General features: G+C 37.8%; 1 long non-coding RNA gene across 1 annotated transcript in view; it reads right to left on the reverse strand.

Annotated features, from left to right (window-relative positions):
- The window catches only part of LOC102410187, a 113,615-nt gene that overhangs the window by 93,359 nt on the left and 1,132 nt on the right, over positions 1 to 19,124 (reverse strand). The gene's annotated exons all lie outside the window — the stretch shown is intronic.

The following is a 19,124-nucleotide window of genomic DNA, read 5'->3' on the forward strand; positions in this document are numbered from 1 at the left end:
GGAAGAGACCAAAGATAGCAGTGGAGGACTGTACAAGTCAGTATTTGTGCATTTCCAAACATGCATACCAGCAAATACAGCAGAGCATAACTCATTTGAGCTTCTCAGGACCGGAATTATCAAACATTTTTTAAATAATTCTGCTTTGTAACTTTAGACATACAAAGTAAAGCTAACGGATGACAGCATTAGCCAAACAGAGATGATTTTGTTTTGAGTAAATACACTTCAATACTCAGCATATCATATGTAAATGGTATATCTTCTGCTCTGGACTCTCATCCCCCATGCTCATAACTACCTTAACAAATTTCAACCACTATATAGGAGATGATACCTCCCCCACCCAAGAAAACCTAATTTATACCTCTCCTATGACATTTTTTCAGAAAAGCAGTATAGGCTGTTGAGCATGGGTTTACCTTTCACTGTATGAGTTTGAGAAAGTTGTTTATCCTTTCTCTGCCTTATTTCTTTTATTTATAAAATAAGGATTAAATTAAAACCTACCTCAGAGGGTGATTGTGAGGATTACAAGAAAGAATACACATAAGGCCATTAGAATAGGGCCTGACACCCATTAAGTTCTGAGCTAATTTTAACTCTTTTAGTTATAGAGAAAGCAGAGGATAAACTGCATCATTGACTATACCTAACACAGTGCCTGACACCTACTGTCTCTCAAACATCTACTTTTGAATAAACAAAAGAACTGTTCCTCAAGAAGTAAGAGGATAAAAGGAGGAAGAGCCAGAAAAGGAGTTCAAGGTAGAGGCAACCAGTAAGTCTTTAAAACTGAAGGTCATTCAGTGTGGAGATGGTGGGAAAAGGTGCTGGGTTCTATGGTCATTGCATTAAAGTAACTTGCTTTTCCTGGTGATTATATTAGGAATTTTATTAGGAAAACAGATCACAGTAATAAATATAAACAGATCCCAAATCTCTGGTTAAATTTGGTTGATTAATACCAAGTTTATATCAGAGAAGACTAGGAAATTTACTCAACCACAAACTGTTGTATGATAAACACAGCTTGTATACTCTTTAGATATACCTGAAGATCATTTTAAAAATGCTTTTAGAAAACATTTAGAAAACTTTTAGTATTTTCAAGAAAGGTGTCTTAACCATATCATCAGTGAAGAAATCTCAAATCACCAGTGAAGAAATCTCATCTTGTAAGTTTGCTTTGACCTTTTCTCCAGTTTTCAAGGGCTTTTCAACTGATTACGTTATATTTAAAGACTATGATTATGTATATATGTATGCATTATGCATGCAGTATAAGTGCAAGCACGGAAGTCTATGAACAGAAGAAACATCCTTTCTTTTAACATCACAAACAGACACAGATATGAGATGTCAGATCATGCAAGATGAGTATCCTGGAATGCCTTCTGCTACCTTTTACCCTCTTCTCTTGTCTTTTTCCCTTTTTGTGGTCCTTTCTACAATTCTAAATTCATTCCATTGCCCCAGCTCCATTCTAGGTCAAGTAGAATGAGTAGCTCATTCTAGTTGTCATGGCAGATTCTGATCCTGGGTCAATAGAGGGGACAGAAGTCCTTCACATTGGGCTTTCTATGAAATAAACATTTCTCATATTACCAACTCTATACTTGTTGATAAATTTCAGCTATTATTCTAAACAACATACTTGACTCCTATTGGATGAGAAAGGATAAAATAGAGAAGGAAATTCCATTCTGCTACATATGTTTTTGTTAGCAAAACAAAAGCTAGTAAAAGAACATCTGTATGAAGTGGGAACCCAGAGGATATGGTCAGTGGAATTAGACAACTTCCCTCTGTATGTGTCAGTTTGTGTGAGGATTAGATGTTTTGGGGTAGTTGAGTGAAGTGAATTCCTTCATATTTTTATCCATTTGCATCCAGTAATTTGCCAAATTATTCTTCTCCTGGGGCCAAAAGCCTTCCAGAAGAAGAAGATTTAAATTCTACCCACTGTTAAAGTTGAGATATAACCAGCAGAGAACTGCAGGCCTTAATGAAAGTCAACTTCTAGGAGATTTGCCAGAACAGAATTTGCCATAAAGGAAGACTACACTGTGAGTGAGTTAGACCAGCAACAGCACCTGACATGACAGGGGAATATTGATTATAGGTATGGGAAATAGCCAAATTTGTGCTAACTTAAGCACCCTAGTGAAATAAGTCTGTGTGAATGTGTGTGTGTGTATGAATTTCTAAAATTACAATACTTTAGGACTCAATCAATTGCACTTTGGGGCCCTACCAACCCCCAACACCTTTTCCTACCTTGAAAAGGCATCTTTGCCTGGATGTATAAATGAAGATCTATGCCAAAAAATCAGCATCAACAGTGATGGTCGCAGGCAGTGTCAGCAGTACTTAGGACATGATAGTGTAGGTGACTCGACTGAAATAGCTTCTCTTGGAGTCTTAGCTTCAAACTCAGGGCTTGACTGGAATCAGTATTTGAGTGAAAAAGCTTTGTTGCTAACCTGTTGAACACTAGGGCCCAAGTAAGAATCCCCTACCTCCAATCCTGGCAACTGAGTGGAATTCATAATAGCATTCTATTTGCTTCCTGAAAATGAAAACACTGAGTTCCAAATTTACTGGTTTTAATGCCCACCACCAGCCAAAGATGAGAACATACCTTCATGTCCTTCTTCATCAGTCATTGAAAAGGTTCATTGCTTGTTGCAACAAGAAGAAAACCCACCAAAGGGGAACTACAGGCAATTCAGTAAAAGGTGTTAGAGTTGAAAATGGTATAGATGATCTTACTCCAAATCAGAAATAGAGACACATATGCAGAGAATAAATACATGGATACTAAGGGGGAAGGAAGGTAAGGGGTGGGTGGGATGAATCAGGCGATTAGGACCAAGATATACATAAACTGCTGCTGCTGCTAAGTCACTTCAGTCGTGTCCGATTCTGTGTGACCCCAGAGACGGCAGCCCACCAGGCTCCCCCGTCCCTGGGATTCTCCAGGCAAGAACACTGGAGTGGATTGCCATTTCCTTCTCTAATGCATGAAAGTGAAAAGTGAAAGTGAAGTCATTCAGTCATGTCCGACCCTCAGCGACCCCATGGACTGCAGCCTTCCTGGCTCCTCTGTCCATGGGATTTTCCAGGCAAGAGTACTGGAGTGGGGTGCCATTGCCTTCTCCAAATATGCATAAACTACCACGTGCAAAACAGGTAGCTAATGACAGCCTACTGTGGAGCACAGGGAACTCCACTCGGTACTCTCTGGTGACCTAAATAGGAAGGACATCCAAAAAAGGAGGGGGTATATGTACACATATGGTTGATTCACTTTGCTATATGACAGAAATTGACACAGTAGTGCAAAGCAACTATACAGGGTGTTAGAGCTTATTGTGACTTCCCAGGGGGCAGAGTGGTCAAGAATCCACCTGCCAATGCAGGACACGCAAGAGACATGCGTTCAATCCCTGGATCAGGAAGACCCCTTGGAGGAGGAAATGGCAACCCACTCAAGTATTCTTGCCGGTAAAATCTGATAGTCAGAGGACCCCGGCAGGCTACAATCCATGGGGTCACAGAGTCAGATATGACTGAGCAACTGAGTGCACACACACCCACAGAGCTTCTTATAGGATTTATGCTAGCTGATTTGGGGCCGAGTGTAGGGAAGCAAGGCTTTGCTCTGGATTGGATCCTCTGATGAAGCAGGGTAAATTCAGTAACTGTGAACATTAATAGATCTTATCTACATGACAGGAAGAATGAAATAAGACATAGCTAATCCAGTTCATCCTAAATGAGATCAGTCCTGAGTGTTCATTGGAAGGACTGATGTTGAAGCTGAAACTCCAATACTTTGGCCACCTGATGCAAAGAACTGACTCATTTGAAAAGACCCTGATGCTGGGAAAGATTGAAGGCAGGAGGAGAAGGGGATGGCAGAGGATGAGATGGTCGGACGGCATCACCAACTCAATGGACATGGGTTTGGGTGGACTCCGGGAGTTGGTGATGGACAGGGAGGCCTGGCATGCTGCAATCCATGGGGTCGCAAAGAGCTGGACATGACTTAGCAACTGAACTGAACTGATAACTGGTAAAGAAAGAGCAGTCATTCATATTAGCCAGGATAGAGAAATGTTTCATCATTTCTGTGGGCTAGATAATGTTCATGTTCTTGTTTGTATTTAGACATGATTATGGAGTGGTCTTACTTTGGTCTTGATCCATCATGGTCACAGAGTAGCCTTTTCTGATGTTGATATTCTGTGAAATGGTTCATGCACAACAACAACAACCAACAAAGGCCTAGCTGTGAGTGGCAGGCCAGCTCCCAGAAGTCTTTTTTGTTTTTTTTTAAACTGGTAACAACATTATCTATGGTAGTTACCTTCTAATTTCAACAACTTCAAACATGACAGATATTTATCAGCAAGGGTGGCAACCATGCAGAATCCTTGATAAAAATGTTGGGTCTGAGGAAAAATGCAGTCAAGTAATCATTTCAAAAATGATTTCTGGATACCTAGTGTTTTCCTGCAGACCTTGGAAAATACATGGGCATCCAATAATACTGGATTTCCTGTGGCTGTGCAGCTGGGCTCACAAAGAGTCTAAGAGTTAATGTGAAACCTGGGACAATCAAATGTGTGACAATAAGTCTAATATTTGAACTAAACATATGTACACTGAATCACCTAAAGAACATGACAGAACTTCTTTACATTAAATTCATTATACTTAGAATTTTAAAATATTGATTTGTCTGTTATGTCTAAAAAATTACCATATATATGATGACATTAAAATGGACATCTGCTTTGCTGCCTAATATCTATCCTCTTCCTTCCTTATAAGAGGACCCAGAGTTTTCTCCCCATTCCCAGGCAGAATTTGGGTGGGACTTCATTCCCAGTCAGTCAGCATATCTCATTTCCTTTGTTGCAGTGACTGATTTAAAAACAGACACAATCCAGCCTTTTAAGCCACATTTATCTGACCACAGTGATTAGTTCAGAGGTAAGCATATGGTCTCAGATGATGTAAATGAAGATGAACTCCAGGACTTTGGTTCAAAATGCTCTACTATAAGAATACGAGATTGAAAACGCTATAGCCATTTTGTAAACCCAAGAGAACTAGCATAGGGCTTGAGACAACCTAGAGAAGGAGTGTAGAGAAAGGAATTTGGTAATGTTCTTTGAGCTCTGGATCTGCTCTGAGTTGTAAGTTATTTATTGATATGAGTCAATAAATAATCAACCATTTATAATTGAGCCAGCTTCACCTTTTTTAGTGTATAGGAATACAAGGGACTTTTGTATATTAATTTTGTATTCTGCAACTTCATTGAATTCATTGATGAACTCTAGCAGTTTTCTGACAGCATCTTGAGGATTTTCTATATATAATATCACGTCATCCGCAAACAGTGATAGTTTTTTTTTTGCTTGCTTTTTAAAATTTAAGTTATTTTGTACTTTTTAAAAATTAATTTATTTATTTATTTTACTTAACAATATTGTATTGGTTTTGCCATACATTGACTTGAATCTGCCATGAGTGTACATGTGTTCCCCATCCTATTTTGTACTTTTAAAAGTCATTCAGTTACCATTAGCATTGGAGAAGAAATTGAAATTGTATCTGTACTCTTTTATGAATATAGTATTATTTATGAACTAGATCATAATGTTAAAAAACAAAACACATCATAGCAAACAGAGTATTGGACCTTGAGGGTGCTTGAACTGCTTTGGTGACCATGTTATTAGTTTGCTATTATACCGCTCTCTCGGAGAAGGCAATGGCACCCCACTCCAGTACTCTTGCCTGAAAAATCCCATGGAGGAGGAGCCTGGAGGGCTGCAGTCCATGAGGTCTCTGAGGGTCGGACACGACTGAGCGACTTCCCTTTCACTTTTCACTTTCATGCATTGGAGAAGGAAATGGCAACCCACTCCAGTGTTCTTGCCTGGAGAATCCCAGGGACGGGGGAGCCTGGTGGGCTGCCGTCTATGGGGTCGCACAGAGTCGGACATGACTGAAGTGACTTAGCATAGCATACTGTTGTCTTACATGTATAATAGAAATACAAAGAAAAATTAAGGAAACAATCCCATTTACCATTGTATCAAAAAAAAAAAAAAAAAAAAAAAACTAAGAATAAACCTATTGGAGGAGGCAAAAGACTTGTACTCTGAAAACCATAAGATGTTCATGAAAGAAAGTAAAGGTAAAACAAATAGATGGAAAGATCTTTCCTTAGATTGGAAAGATCAATATTGTCAAAATCACTGTACAACCCAAGGCAAACTGTAGATTCAATGTAATTCCTATCAAATTACCAAAGGCATTTTTCACAGAATAGAACAAATTTTTTTAAAATTTGGATGGAAACACAAAAGACCCCAAATACATAAAGCAATTCTGAGACAGAAAACAAGCTGGAGGAATCAGAGGCCCCGCCTTCAGACTAATACAAAGCCACAGTGATCAAAACAGTATGATACTGGCACAAACACAAAAACATAGATCAATGGAATAGGATATAAACCCCAATAATAAACCCATGCACCTATGGTCAATTAATCTATGACAATTAATCTGTGACAAAGAATAGACAATGGAGAAAAGACAGTCTCTTCAATAAGTGCTTCTGGGAAAACTGGGCAACTACATGCAAAAGAATAAAATTAGAGCACTCCCTAACATCATACGCAAAAATAAACTCAGAACAGATTAAAGACCTAAAAGTAAGGCCAGACACCATAAAACACTTCAGTTCAGTTCAGTCACTCGGTCGTGTCTGATTCTTTGTGACCCCATTGACTGCAGCATGGACATGCTTCCCTGTCCATCACTTCTGGAGCTTGTTCAAACTCATGTCCATCGAGTCAGTGATGCCATCCAACCGTCTCATCCTCTGTCGTCCCCTTCTGCCTTCAATCTTTCCTAGCATCAGGGTCTTTTCAAATGAGTCAGTTCTTTGCATCAGGTGGCCAAAGTATTGGAGCTTCATCTTCAGCATCAGTCCTTCCAATGAATATTCAGGACTGATTTCCTTTACAATTGACTGGTTGGATCTCCTTGCAGTCCAAGGGACTCTCAAGAGTCTTCTCCAACACCACAGTTCAAAAGCATCAATTCTTTGTCACTCAGCTTTCTTTATAGTCCAACTCTAACATCCATACATGACTATGGAAAAAACCATAGCTTTGACTAGATGGACCTTTGTCAGAAAAGTAATGTGTCTGTGTTTTAATATGCTATCTAGGTTTGTCACAGCTTTTCTTCAAAGGAGCAAGCGTCTTTTAGTTTCATGGCTGCAGTCACCATTGGTAGTGATTTTGGAGCCCCAAAAAATAAAGTCTCTCACTGTTTCCCCATCTATCTGCCATGAAGTGATGGCACCAGATGCCGTGATGTTCACTTTTTGAATGTTGAGTTTTAAGCCAGCTTTTTCACTTTCCTCTTTCACTTTCATCAAGAGGCTCTTTAGTTCCTCTTCACTTTCTGCCATAAGGGTGGTGTCATCTGTGTATCTGAAGTTACCAATATTTCTCCCTGCAATCTTGATTTCAGCTTGTGCTTCATCCAGTCTGGCATTTTGCATGATGTACTATATAAGCTAAACAAGCAGGGTACAATATACAGCCTTGACGTACTCCTTTCTCAGTTTGGAACCAGTCCATTGTTCCATGTCTGGTTCTAACTGTTGTTTCTTGACCTGCAAAAAGATTTCTCAGAAGCAGGTAAGGTGGTATTCCCATCTCTTTAAGAATTTTCCACAGTTTGTTGTGATCCATACAGTCAAAGGCTTTGGTGTAGTCAATGAAGCAGAAGTATATGTTCTTCTGGAATTCTCTTGCTTTTTCTATGATCCAGCAGCTGCTGGCAATTTGATCTCTGGTTCACCTGACTTTTCTAAATCCAGCTTGAACATCTGGAAGTTCATGGTTCACATATTGTTGAAGCCTGGCTTGGAGAATCTTGAGCATTACTTTGCTAGCATGTGAGACGAGATGAGTGCAATTGTGCAGTAGTTTGAGCATTCTTTGGCATTGCCTTTCTTTGGGAGTGGAATGAAAACTGACCTTTTCCAGTCCTGTGGCCACTGCTGAGTTTTCCAAATTTGCTGACATATTGAGTGCAGCACTTTCAAAGAATCATCTTTTAGGATCTGAAATCACTTGGCTGGAATTCCATCCCCTCCATTAGCTTTGTTCATAGTGATGCTTCCTAGGGCCCACTTGACTTTGGACTCCAGGATGTCTGTCTCTAGGTGAGTGATTACACAATCGTGGTTATCTAGGTCATGAAGATTTTTTTTTTTTTTTGTATAGTTCTATGTATTCTTGCCACCAAGAGGCAATATCTTAATATCTTCTGCTTCTGTTAGGTCCATACCATTTCTGTCTTTTATTGTGCCCATCTTTGTATGAAATATTCCCATGGTATCTCTAATTTTCTTGAAGATATCTCTGTCTTTCCCATTCTATTCTTTTCCTCTATTTCTTTGTATTGATCACTGAGGACAGCTTTCTTATCTCTCCTTGTTCTTCTTTGGAACTCTGCATTCAAATGGATATATCTTTTCTTTTCTCCTTTGCCTTTAGCTTTTCTTTTTTTTCTCAGCTATTTGTAAGGCCCCCTCAGGCAACCATTTTGCCTTTTTGCATTTCTTCTTCATGGGGATGGTTTTGATCACCACCTCCTGTAGAATATTATGAACATCTGTCCACAGTTCTCCAGGCACTCTATCAGATCTAATCCCTTGAATCTATTTGTCACTTCTACTGTATAATCATAAGGGATTTGATTTAGGTCATACCTGAATGGTCTAGTGGTTTTCACTACTTTCTTCAATTTAAGTCTGAGTTTTTCAATAAGGAGTTTATGATCTGAGCCACAGTTAGCTCCTGGTCTTGGTTTTGCTAACTGTATAGAGCTTCTCCATCTTTGGCTGAAAAGAATATAATTAATCTGATTTCAGTATTGACCATATGGTGATGTCCATGTGTAAAGTCTTCTCTTGTTTTGTTGGAAGAGGGTGTTTGCTATGACCAACGCATTCTCTTGGCAAAATTCTGTTAGCCTTTGCCTTGCTTCATTTTGTACTCCAAGGCCAAACTTGCCTGTTACTCCAAGTATCAGAAGAAAAACTAGAACACTCTTTGACATAAATCACATTGATATCTTTTTGGATTCACCTCCCGGGGTAAAGAAAATGAAAATAAATAAAACTGGACCTAATTATACTTAAAAGCTTCTGCACAGCAAAGGAAACCATAAACAAAAAGAAAAGACAATGCCCAGAATGAGAGAAAATATTTGCAAATGAAGTGACTGACAAGGGATTAACCTCCAAAATATACAACAGCTCAAGCAGTGCTGTGTTAAAAAAAAAAAAAATCAAAAATAGACAGAAGATCTAAATAGATATTTCTTCAAATAAGACATACAGATGGCAGACAGCACATGGAAAGTTGCTCAACATCACTAATTATGAAAGAAATGCAAATTTAAACTACAATGAGATATCACCTCACACAGGTCAGAATGGCCATCATCAAAAAGTCTACAAACAATACATGCTGGATAGGTTGTGGAGAAAAGGGTGGGAATATAAATTGGTGCAGCCACTATAGAAAACAGTATGGAGGTTTCTTATAAAACTAAAAATAAAGCTACCATCTGATCCAACAATCCCAATCCTGGGCATATATCCAAAGAAAACCATAATTCAAAAAGATACATGAGCCCCAGTGTTCACTGCAGCACTAGTTACAACAGCTAAGTCATGGAAACACCTAAATGTCCATTGCCAGAAGAATGGATAAAGATGTGGTATATATGGAATATTAGTCATAAAAAATAATAAAATCATGTCATTGGCAGCAACATGGATGGACCTAGCAATTATCATACTAAGTGAAATAAGTAACACAGAGATAAGACAAATTTTGTATGACAGCACTCTTTATGTGGAATCTAAATTAAAAAAAATATGCAAATAAAATTATTTGCAAAACAGAAACAGACACCCAGACTTTGAAAGAAGATTTGTGGTTGCCGGGTATGGGAAACCTGGGAGAGAGAGATAAATTAGGAGTTTGGGATCAGCATATTCATACTTTTGCATATAAAATAGATAATCAACAGGGAACTACTGAATAGCACAGGGAACTCAAATCAGTATTCTATAATAGCCTATGTGGGAAAAGAATCTGAAAAAGAATGGATACACATATATGTATAACTGAATAACTTCACTATATACCTGAAACTAACACAAAATTGTTAATCAACTATAATATAAAATAAAAATTAAATTTAAGCAAGTATACAACAATCTGTTTTTATAAAACAATAAAACAGACTATTTTAAAATTGTGTTAAAGGTTTTGATAAAGTACATAAAAGATAAGTTTTGGGGAGAATTTATGATTGCAAATAAGTGTTATCCTCTGTCCTTCAACTTTTAGGTTAATTTACTGCATGATTTTGACTCTTTAAAAGTTCTTTCACTAAACTTTTTATTTTTACTTTCAATTGTAAATTCCCCTATTGTTCTACAAAACTATGATAGAGGGGTATTTCTTTAAAGATCAGCACATATACATTTCTATTCATAATACTTGAACAAAAACATCCATTAGCAGTATGGGAGAATGAGTCTTTAATACTCAGTCAAACCACATTAAATTAAGGCTGTAATATAAAAGATTTTATTTTGCCTTTGTTCCTTTTGTGGAAAAAAAGGATATTATAATTGCAGCTTTCAGAAGAATCTACATACTAAGATATTATTCAAGAATATCAAATTAAATTTCAAATAATCTCGCAGGAAATGTAGTAAGAGTCCACGTGCTAGCTTATCTATAAATTATACATTGTCTTTCATTAAAATGGATCATACACTTCTCCTCCTGTCTAGCCATAATCCTTTGCTCTGTGCTCTAAGTCTCATCACTTCCTCCTTTTCAGGCACCTCACTGTGATTATTCTTCCTTTTGTCTCTGTCTTCAAAATCCATGCATCTCCCACTGGGAACAAACTGTAAAAATTCTCTATAAAATGCCTAACACTGTAGCTCTTGTAGTTCCTTTATTCCCTTTCACTATCAAATTTCTTTAACTGTTGTCTTCATTTGCTATCAGCCCTTCCTCACTTACCAATCACTTCTTAATCTAATAGAATGTGGCTTCTAGGTGAATGGCTCTACAAAAGAAATCTTGCAGAGGTCACTGTTGATCTTTGTGTTACTTTGCAAGACTTACCTTATTTGACATCTTAGAAGAAGAGACATTTGATGGCCTATCCCTGTTTACTGAGAGACAGTTTTACACCACTGGTGTGAGCCTCAGCAAATTCAGGGAGTCTTTCTCCTACTTTTTTGACTACTTCCTTTTGATCCTTTACTCATCTCTTATATGTCATTTCTGCCCAAACCTTTACTTCTTATTTTTTGCAGTCTCTCCAGGTTTTCTCCTCAACTATCTCTGAGTCTTTACTTACCATTTATATTTGCATAACTCTTAATTCTGTATTTCTAACCCAAATTTCCATCCTGGGGTCTAGAATCACACATTCAACTCTCTATTCAATAGCTCCAATTGTATGTCTCATAGGAAACCCAAATATAATCCAGCCAAATTTAATTCATAACATGCTCTTCCACTTGAACAACCCCCACCACTCACCCAGTTATCTGAGCAATAAACTGTGATGTGATCCTTGAATCCTCCATTTCCCTTATTTCTTACATCCAGTCAACCACCAAGCAGGACCTTGTAACCCAAGCCTTTGTCCTAGCAGCAACTAGAAATCACTGAGGGGTATTAAACAGTGGAGGAACAAGACCATATTCATATATTAGAAGGATTACTCTAACTACAGAATGAGGGATGAAGTGGAGGTATCACAGGTAGGAAATTATTTTTATCTGAACTGAGGTAGAAACCATGGGGGAAATGATACTTTAATGAATGTTACATGTCAAACATGTGCATGTGCTCAGTTGCTCAGTCCTGTCTGACTCTGCAGCTCCATGGACTGTAACCTGCCAGGTTCCTCGGTCCACTAGAGTGGGTTGCTATTTCCTACTCCAGGGGATCTTCCCGAACCAGGGATCAAACTGTAGTCTCCTGCATCTCCTACACTGGCAGATGGATTCTTTACCACTAGCGCCACTTATGAAGCCCTATATGTCAATGAAAACAAAAATACTGGGGAAGAATGCTTTTTTAAAACCAAGACTTAAAATGAATATACTAAAAATGGCAAACATTTCTTCCCTCTACATCATCCCTTTAGAAAGTATGCTCTCTTATAGCCCTGTTAATACCCTATAACCCCATACCACCCCCTCTTTGCTCTACCCTCTGCTACTGCTGCTGCTAAGTCATTTCAGTCGTGTCTGACTCTGTGCAACCCCATAGACGGCAGCCCACCAGGCTCCCCCGTCCCTGGGATTCTCCAGGCAAGAACACTGGAGTGGGTTGCCATTTCTTTCTCCAATGCACGAAAGTGAAAAGTGAAAGTGAAGTCGCTCAGTCGGGTCTGACTCTTAGCAACCCCATGGACTGCAGCTCGCCAGGCTCCTCCATCCATGGGATTTTCCAGGCAAGAGTGCTGGAGTGGGGTGCCCTTGCCTTCTCCGTGCCCTACCCTCAGCTGACTCATAATTAAATTATTTGACTGTGATGATGATATTGAGATGAAGTATAGATGTCATATTTTGGTATATAATGATACATAGGAGATTATCCTTATTCTCAGGAGATATATGCCATTACATTATGAAAATTTTAAAAGTTCAGCTAAACACACACACACATATACATACACACACACACCACACACACTTATTCTATACCAGTGTTTTTCAAGCGGTTTCTAAAGAAGTTTTCAAGAGTGTCAAACCAGTCAATCCTAAAGGAAATCAACCCTGAATATTCACTGGAAGAAATGTTGCTGAAGTTGACACTCCAATACTTTGGCCACCTGATGCAAAGAGCTGACTCACTGTGAAAGACCCCAGCACTGGGAAAGGTTGAAGGAAAAGGAGAAGGGGGTGGCAGAGCATGAGATGATGAGACAGTACATGAATAGACATGAATCTGAGCAAACTCCAGGAGACAGTGGAGGACAGAGGATCCTGGCATGCTGCAGTCCACGCAGTCACAAAGAATCAGACACAACTTAGCAACTGTACAACAGCTGATTGTATCACCTGTGGACATCTGACTTCAAAAAAAATAAAAATACATAGATGGGAACTACCAATTAAGATTTTTTTCTACTAGACATGACTGAGAGACTTTCACTTTTCACTTTCTCCTCACAAAACAAGTTTTTCTTTTAATTGTGGTTTTAAAAAAAGCACATAATGAAATTTGGCAGCTTAAATAAAGAGTAAAGTTCAGTAATATTAAGCATTTTCACATATACTTGGTTGATTGTTGTGCAACAAATGTCCAGAAAATTTTCATTTTACAAAACTGAAACTCTATATCCACTAACTAACTTCCAATTTCTCCCTCCCTCACACTTTCCCTGGCAATCACCATTCCACCTTTCAATTCTGATTTTTGACTGCTCTCAATTCCACATATAAGTGAAATCACACAATAGTTGAATTTTATGACTTATTTCACTTAGCATAACATCCCCAAGGTTCATTCAGGTTGTGGCACGTGTCAGAATTTCCTTCCTTTTAAAGACTGAACAATTTTTCATTGTTTCTATATGCTACATTTTGTTTATTCATTCATCTATCCATGGACAACTGAGTTACTTCCACCTTTTGACTATTGTAAATAATGCTGCTAAGAGCATGGGTGTACACACATTTTTTTGAGACTCTGCTTTCAATTCTTTGATATATACCCAGAAGTAGAATTGCTGGGTCATATGATAATTCTATTAAAAAATTTTTTTTTAGAAACTGCCATATTGTTTTCCATAGCCGCTGCATCATTTTACATTGCCACCAACAGTGCACAAGTGTTCCAAATTCTCCACATTCTCACCAACACCTTTACTTTCCATGTTTTCAATACTAGCCATCCTAATGAATGTGGGTGATAATTCACTGAGGTTTTGATCTGCATTTCCCTAATGGTTAGTGATATTGATTTTCATGTGCTTTATTGGCCATTTGTGTATCATTTTTAGATAAATGTCTATTTAGATCTTTGCCAATTTTGAACCGGGTGTTTTTTGTTATTGTTGTATAAGTTCCTTGTATATTCCGAATATATACATTACAGATATATGATTTCCAAATATGTTATCCCATTCCATAGGTTGCCTTTTAATGCTGTTGATCATGTCCTTTGATGCACAGAAGTTTTAAGTTTTTGATGTAGCTTAATTTATATTATCGGAGAAGGCAATGGCACCCCACTCCAGTACTCTTGCCGGGAAAATCCCATGGATGGAGGAGCCTGGTAGGCTGCAGTCAATGGGGTTGCTAAGAGTCAGACACAACTGAGCGACTTCACTTTCACTTCTCACTTTCATACATTGGAGAAGGAAATTTATATTCTGTTGTTTTTGTTGTTGCCTGTGATTTTAGTGTCATATCCAAGAAATCATTGTCAAATCAAATTTCATGAATCTTTCTCCTATGTTTTCTCTTCTAGTTTCGTGTTTAGGTCCATTTTGAGTTAATTTTTTACATACAATGAAATAAGGCTCCATCTTCATTCTTTTTTATGTGGCTATCCAGGTTTCTGTAGCCCTCTTATCACAAGTCAACACTAGCTGGCTATTTAGATTAGGGATAGAAAAACTTACTACTTAGATCTAATTTAACTTTTATGACCAAATAAAAGCATTTATGTTATTTAAAAACAAACTGGCATTAAATATCACCTCTCTTCATTTAATCTTTTCAAAGATGTATTTTACAAATATGTTCATTTTTCTAAACTTGTGCTTGTTATTTAAAACTGATTTATCTAGGAAAGTATTTATATGTAATACATAGGGAAATGTTCAACTACTGGAAAAGTTTTTTTTTTTTTCCCCCTGAGAAAACGTCCAGGTAGTAACTCATTTTGGAAATTTCAAGTTTATGCATGGATTTTGATTATCTAAAGGTACAGGCAGGAAACAGTCACTGTGGAGTTGCACAGATCAGAAAGAAAAATAAAAAAGAAAAACAGTTTTGGAGAAAACTTACAGTCCTCAAAAACTTTCCCCACACTGCACCTTCCTAAAAAAGATTCACTATTCTCAAATCAAAAATGAAACACATGACTATGACTCAGATAGCATTAATTTTTTTCAACTTGCTTGAAACTACAAAACAGGCACAATTTTTAAATTATTCTAGCAACTTGGCATTAATATCATTCATTAAGTTAGTTCATAATGTGGAATAAAATAACTCCCCAAGTATTAAACATTTCTAGATTACTGCATAGCAAAAAAAAATTCTGATCATCAAACCAGTATATTTTTCCTTCCCATTACACCAAATAATTTGATTGTGAACTGCAACCAAAATATAAACTTCAAATATACTGTGGCAAATACTACACTTTCTTAGTTCAAAAGAATACTTTTTTTTTCTCTTGTCAAATTAATAACCATATGATCTAACTTGAATGACTACATTGACATACAAAGACTCTGCCACCCTTGAAAACTGCTTCTAGTCTATTCCCTTTTAAATATTATCCAATATACTTTAATAATATTAATACACTACCAAATTACTTTCTTTGTAGAACAAAGTCAAGCACTTTAAAGCTTGTAAAGTGACTAATTCTTAATGTTGTCAAATTAAGTTAGGCAATTTAATGTAATTACTAATTGTACCAGCTTCTTTAAAAATTGTAGCAATTAGAGAAACAGTTTCACTGCCATTTATAATGTACATAAATAACTTGGCTGAAGCAAAATGCTTTGAGCAGGCTGGGCTTTTTTTCAGGGTTTGAGGGTGCCAGTGGGTGGGTGGGTGGTGCTTAATTCTAGTAGCCATTCTTGAAGTCATAGCCAAATCCAAGTTTTTAGCCACAGCTTGCATTCATCCAAATCAAACAAAAGCATTTGATATTATAAAATTAAATCTCTTCCTATCTGTGGTTTTGAGTTCATATTGTTAAAGTAGGGCAAATGCTTATATTTGCTTTATAGCCACCAATGTCAGTATTAAGGTTAGTTCTCACTATACAGAAAACAATTTTGATCTAAGTTGGGTGGCCTTCCGAGTTGTCCAATGCCTGGACAAGCCATACAGCATACTTGATAACAAAAATCCAACTCTAAGTCTCCTGAACTTGTTATGACTTAGAAGGGTTAGGAGATGATCCAAACCCTGGACAGCTGGGCCTTGGACAATCCTTTGTCTCGAGAAAATAAGGAGATTGAAGCAAATTTTACTGTTTTTTTTTCCAGCATTAAATTGAATAAATAGGTGATGTTAAAAATATCTGAGTAATAAGACACTGATACACTGTGGTTAATCTCTTCAATTCTGTAACTAGTTTCTCTAGCAATAACTGAGGTTGGGCTTCCCAGGTGGCGCTAGTGGTAAAGAATCTGCCTGCTAATGCATGAGAAGCAAGAAGATGCAAGAGAAGCAGATTCAATCTCTGAGTGGGGAAAATGCCCTGGAGTAGCAAATTCAAGCCCACTGCAGTACTCTTGCCTTGCAAATGCCACGGACAGAGGAGCCTGGAGGACTGCATCCCAGGTGGGCCACGCAAAAGAGTTGGACATGACTGAGCACAAAGCCATCTAATTAAGATTATTAATTATGTTATTAACTAAATATGTTTTCAATTGCTTTTCTTCATGTTTTCTCAACACGAAAACAATGGCTGTCTTTTAAGAGTATATTTGCCTTTCGTTTCCTCTCACTTTCATTCATTCATTCATTCAATTACTATTTTGTTATACCAAGTACATGGTTGGAGTAGTATACCAAGCACTAGGGAGGGATTCAAGGATAAAAAAGCAAAAACAAGCAAATGAAAACAGACATGGTACCTGGTCTCTTGAAATCTACAGTCCATTAGAGATGGCCAATATTACAAACACATAAAATTTCAACAACGATCTCAATAATGCTAAGAGCTAAGATGCTATGAGAACGTGTAAATATGGGGATCTGATCAATTCAGGGATATCAGAAGAGTACCTTAGAAAGAGACCCTTGATGTAAACTCTGTAGGATTAGTAGGACTTAACCAAAGAAACCAAATTCAGACTTAAATTGAAGAAAGTAGGGAAAACCACTAGACCATTCAGGTATGACCTAAATCAAATCCCTTACGATTATACAGTGGAAGTGAGAAATAGATTCAAGGTATTAAATCTGATAGAGTGCCTGAAGAACTATGAAGGGAGGTTTGTGACATTTACAGGAGGCAAGGATCAAGACCGTACCCAAGGAAAAGAAATTCAAAAAGGCAAAATGGTCATCTGAGGAGGCCTTACAAACAGCTGTGAACAGAAAAGAAGTGAAAGGCAAAGGAGAAAAGGAAAGATATACCCATCTGAAGGCAGAGTTTCAAAGAATAGCAAGGAGAGATAAGAAAGCCTTCCTCAGGGACAAATGCAAAGAAGTAGAGGAACACAATAGAATGAGAAAGACTAGAGATCTCTTTAAGAAAATTAGAGATACCAAGGGACCATTTCATGCAAAGATGGGCACAATAAAGGACAGAAATGATACAGATCTAACAGATGCAGAAGATATTAAGAAGAGGTGGCAAGAATACACAGAAGAACTATACAAAAAAGATCTTTACTACCCAGATAATCACGATGGTGTGATCAGTCACCTAGAGCCAGTTATCCTGGAATGTGAAGTCAAATGGGCCTTAGGAAGCATCACTACGAACAAAGCTAGTGGAGGTGATGGAATTCCAGTTGAGCTATTTCAAATACTAAAAGATGATGCTATGAAAGTGCTGCACTCAATATGCCAGCAAATTTGGAAAACTCAGCAGTGGCCACAGGACTGGAAACGGTCAGTTTTCATTTCAATCCTTAAGAAAGGCAATGCCAAAGAACACTCATACTACCACACAATTGCACTCATCTCACATGCTAGTAAAGTAATGTTCAAGATTCTCCAAGCCAGGTTTCAACAATACACGAACTGTGAACTTCCAGATGTTCAAGCTGGTTTTAGAAAAGATAGAGGAACCAGAGATCAAATTGCCAGCATCCATCAGATCATTGAAAAAGCAAGAGAGTTCCAGAAAACATCTAGTTCTGCTTTATTGTCTATGCCAAAGCCTTTGACTGTGTGAACCACAACAAACTCTGGCAAATTCTTAAAGAGATGGGAATACCCAACCACGTGACCTGCCCTTGAGAAACCGGTATGCACATCAGGGAGCAACAGTTAGAGCTGGACAGGGAACAACAGACTGGTTCCAAATTGAGAAAGGAGTAGGTCAAGGCTGTATATTGTCACCCTGCTTATCTAAGTTATATGCAGAGTACATCATGAGAAACGTTGGGCTGGATGAAGCACAAGCTGGAATCAAGATTGCTGGGAGAAATATCAATAACCTCAGATATGCAGATGACACCACCCTTATGGCAGAAAGTGAAGAACTAAATAAACTCTTGATGAAAGTTAAAGAGAAGAGTGAAAAAGTTGGTTTAAAACTCAACATTCAGAAAACTAAGATCATGGCATCTGGTGCCATCACTTCATGGCAAATAGATAGGGAAACAGTGAAAACAGTGAGAGACTTTATTTTGGGGGGGCTCCAAAATCACTGCAGATGGTGACTGCAGCCATGAAATTAAATGACTCCTGCTCCTTGGAAGAAGAACTATGACCAACCTAGATAGCATATTCAAAAGCAGAGATATTACTTTGCCAACAAAGGTCCATCTAGTCAAAGCTATGGTTTTTCCATGGTTATGTATGGATGTGAGAGTTGGACTATAAAGAAAGCTGAGCTGCAAAGAATTGATTCTTTTGAACTGCAGTGTTGGAGAAGACTCTTGAGAGTCCCTTGGACTGCAAGGAGCTACAACCAGTTCATCCTAAAGGAAGTCAGTCCTGAATATTCATTGGAAGGACTGATGCTAAAGCTTAAATACCAATACTTTGGACATCTGATGTGAAGAACTGACTCATGGGAAAAGCCCCTGAT

Source organism: Bubalus bubalis, chromosome 21, assembly GCF_019923935.1.
Source record: "Bubalus bubalis isolate 160015118507 breed Murrah chromosome 21, NDDB_SH_1, whole genome shotgun sequence".
NCBI classification, from domain to species: Eukaryota; Metazoa; Chordata; class Mammalia; order Artiodactyla; family Bovidae; genus Bubalus; species Bubalus bubalis.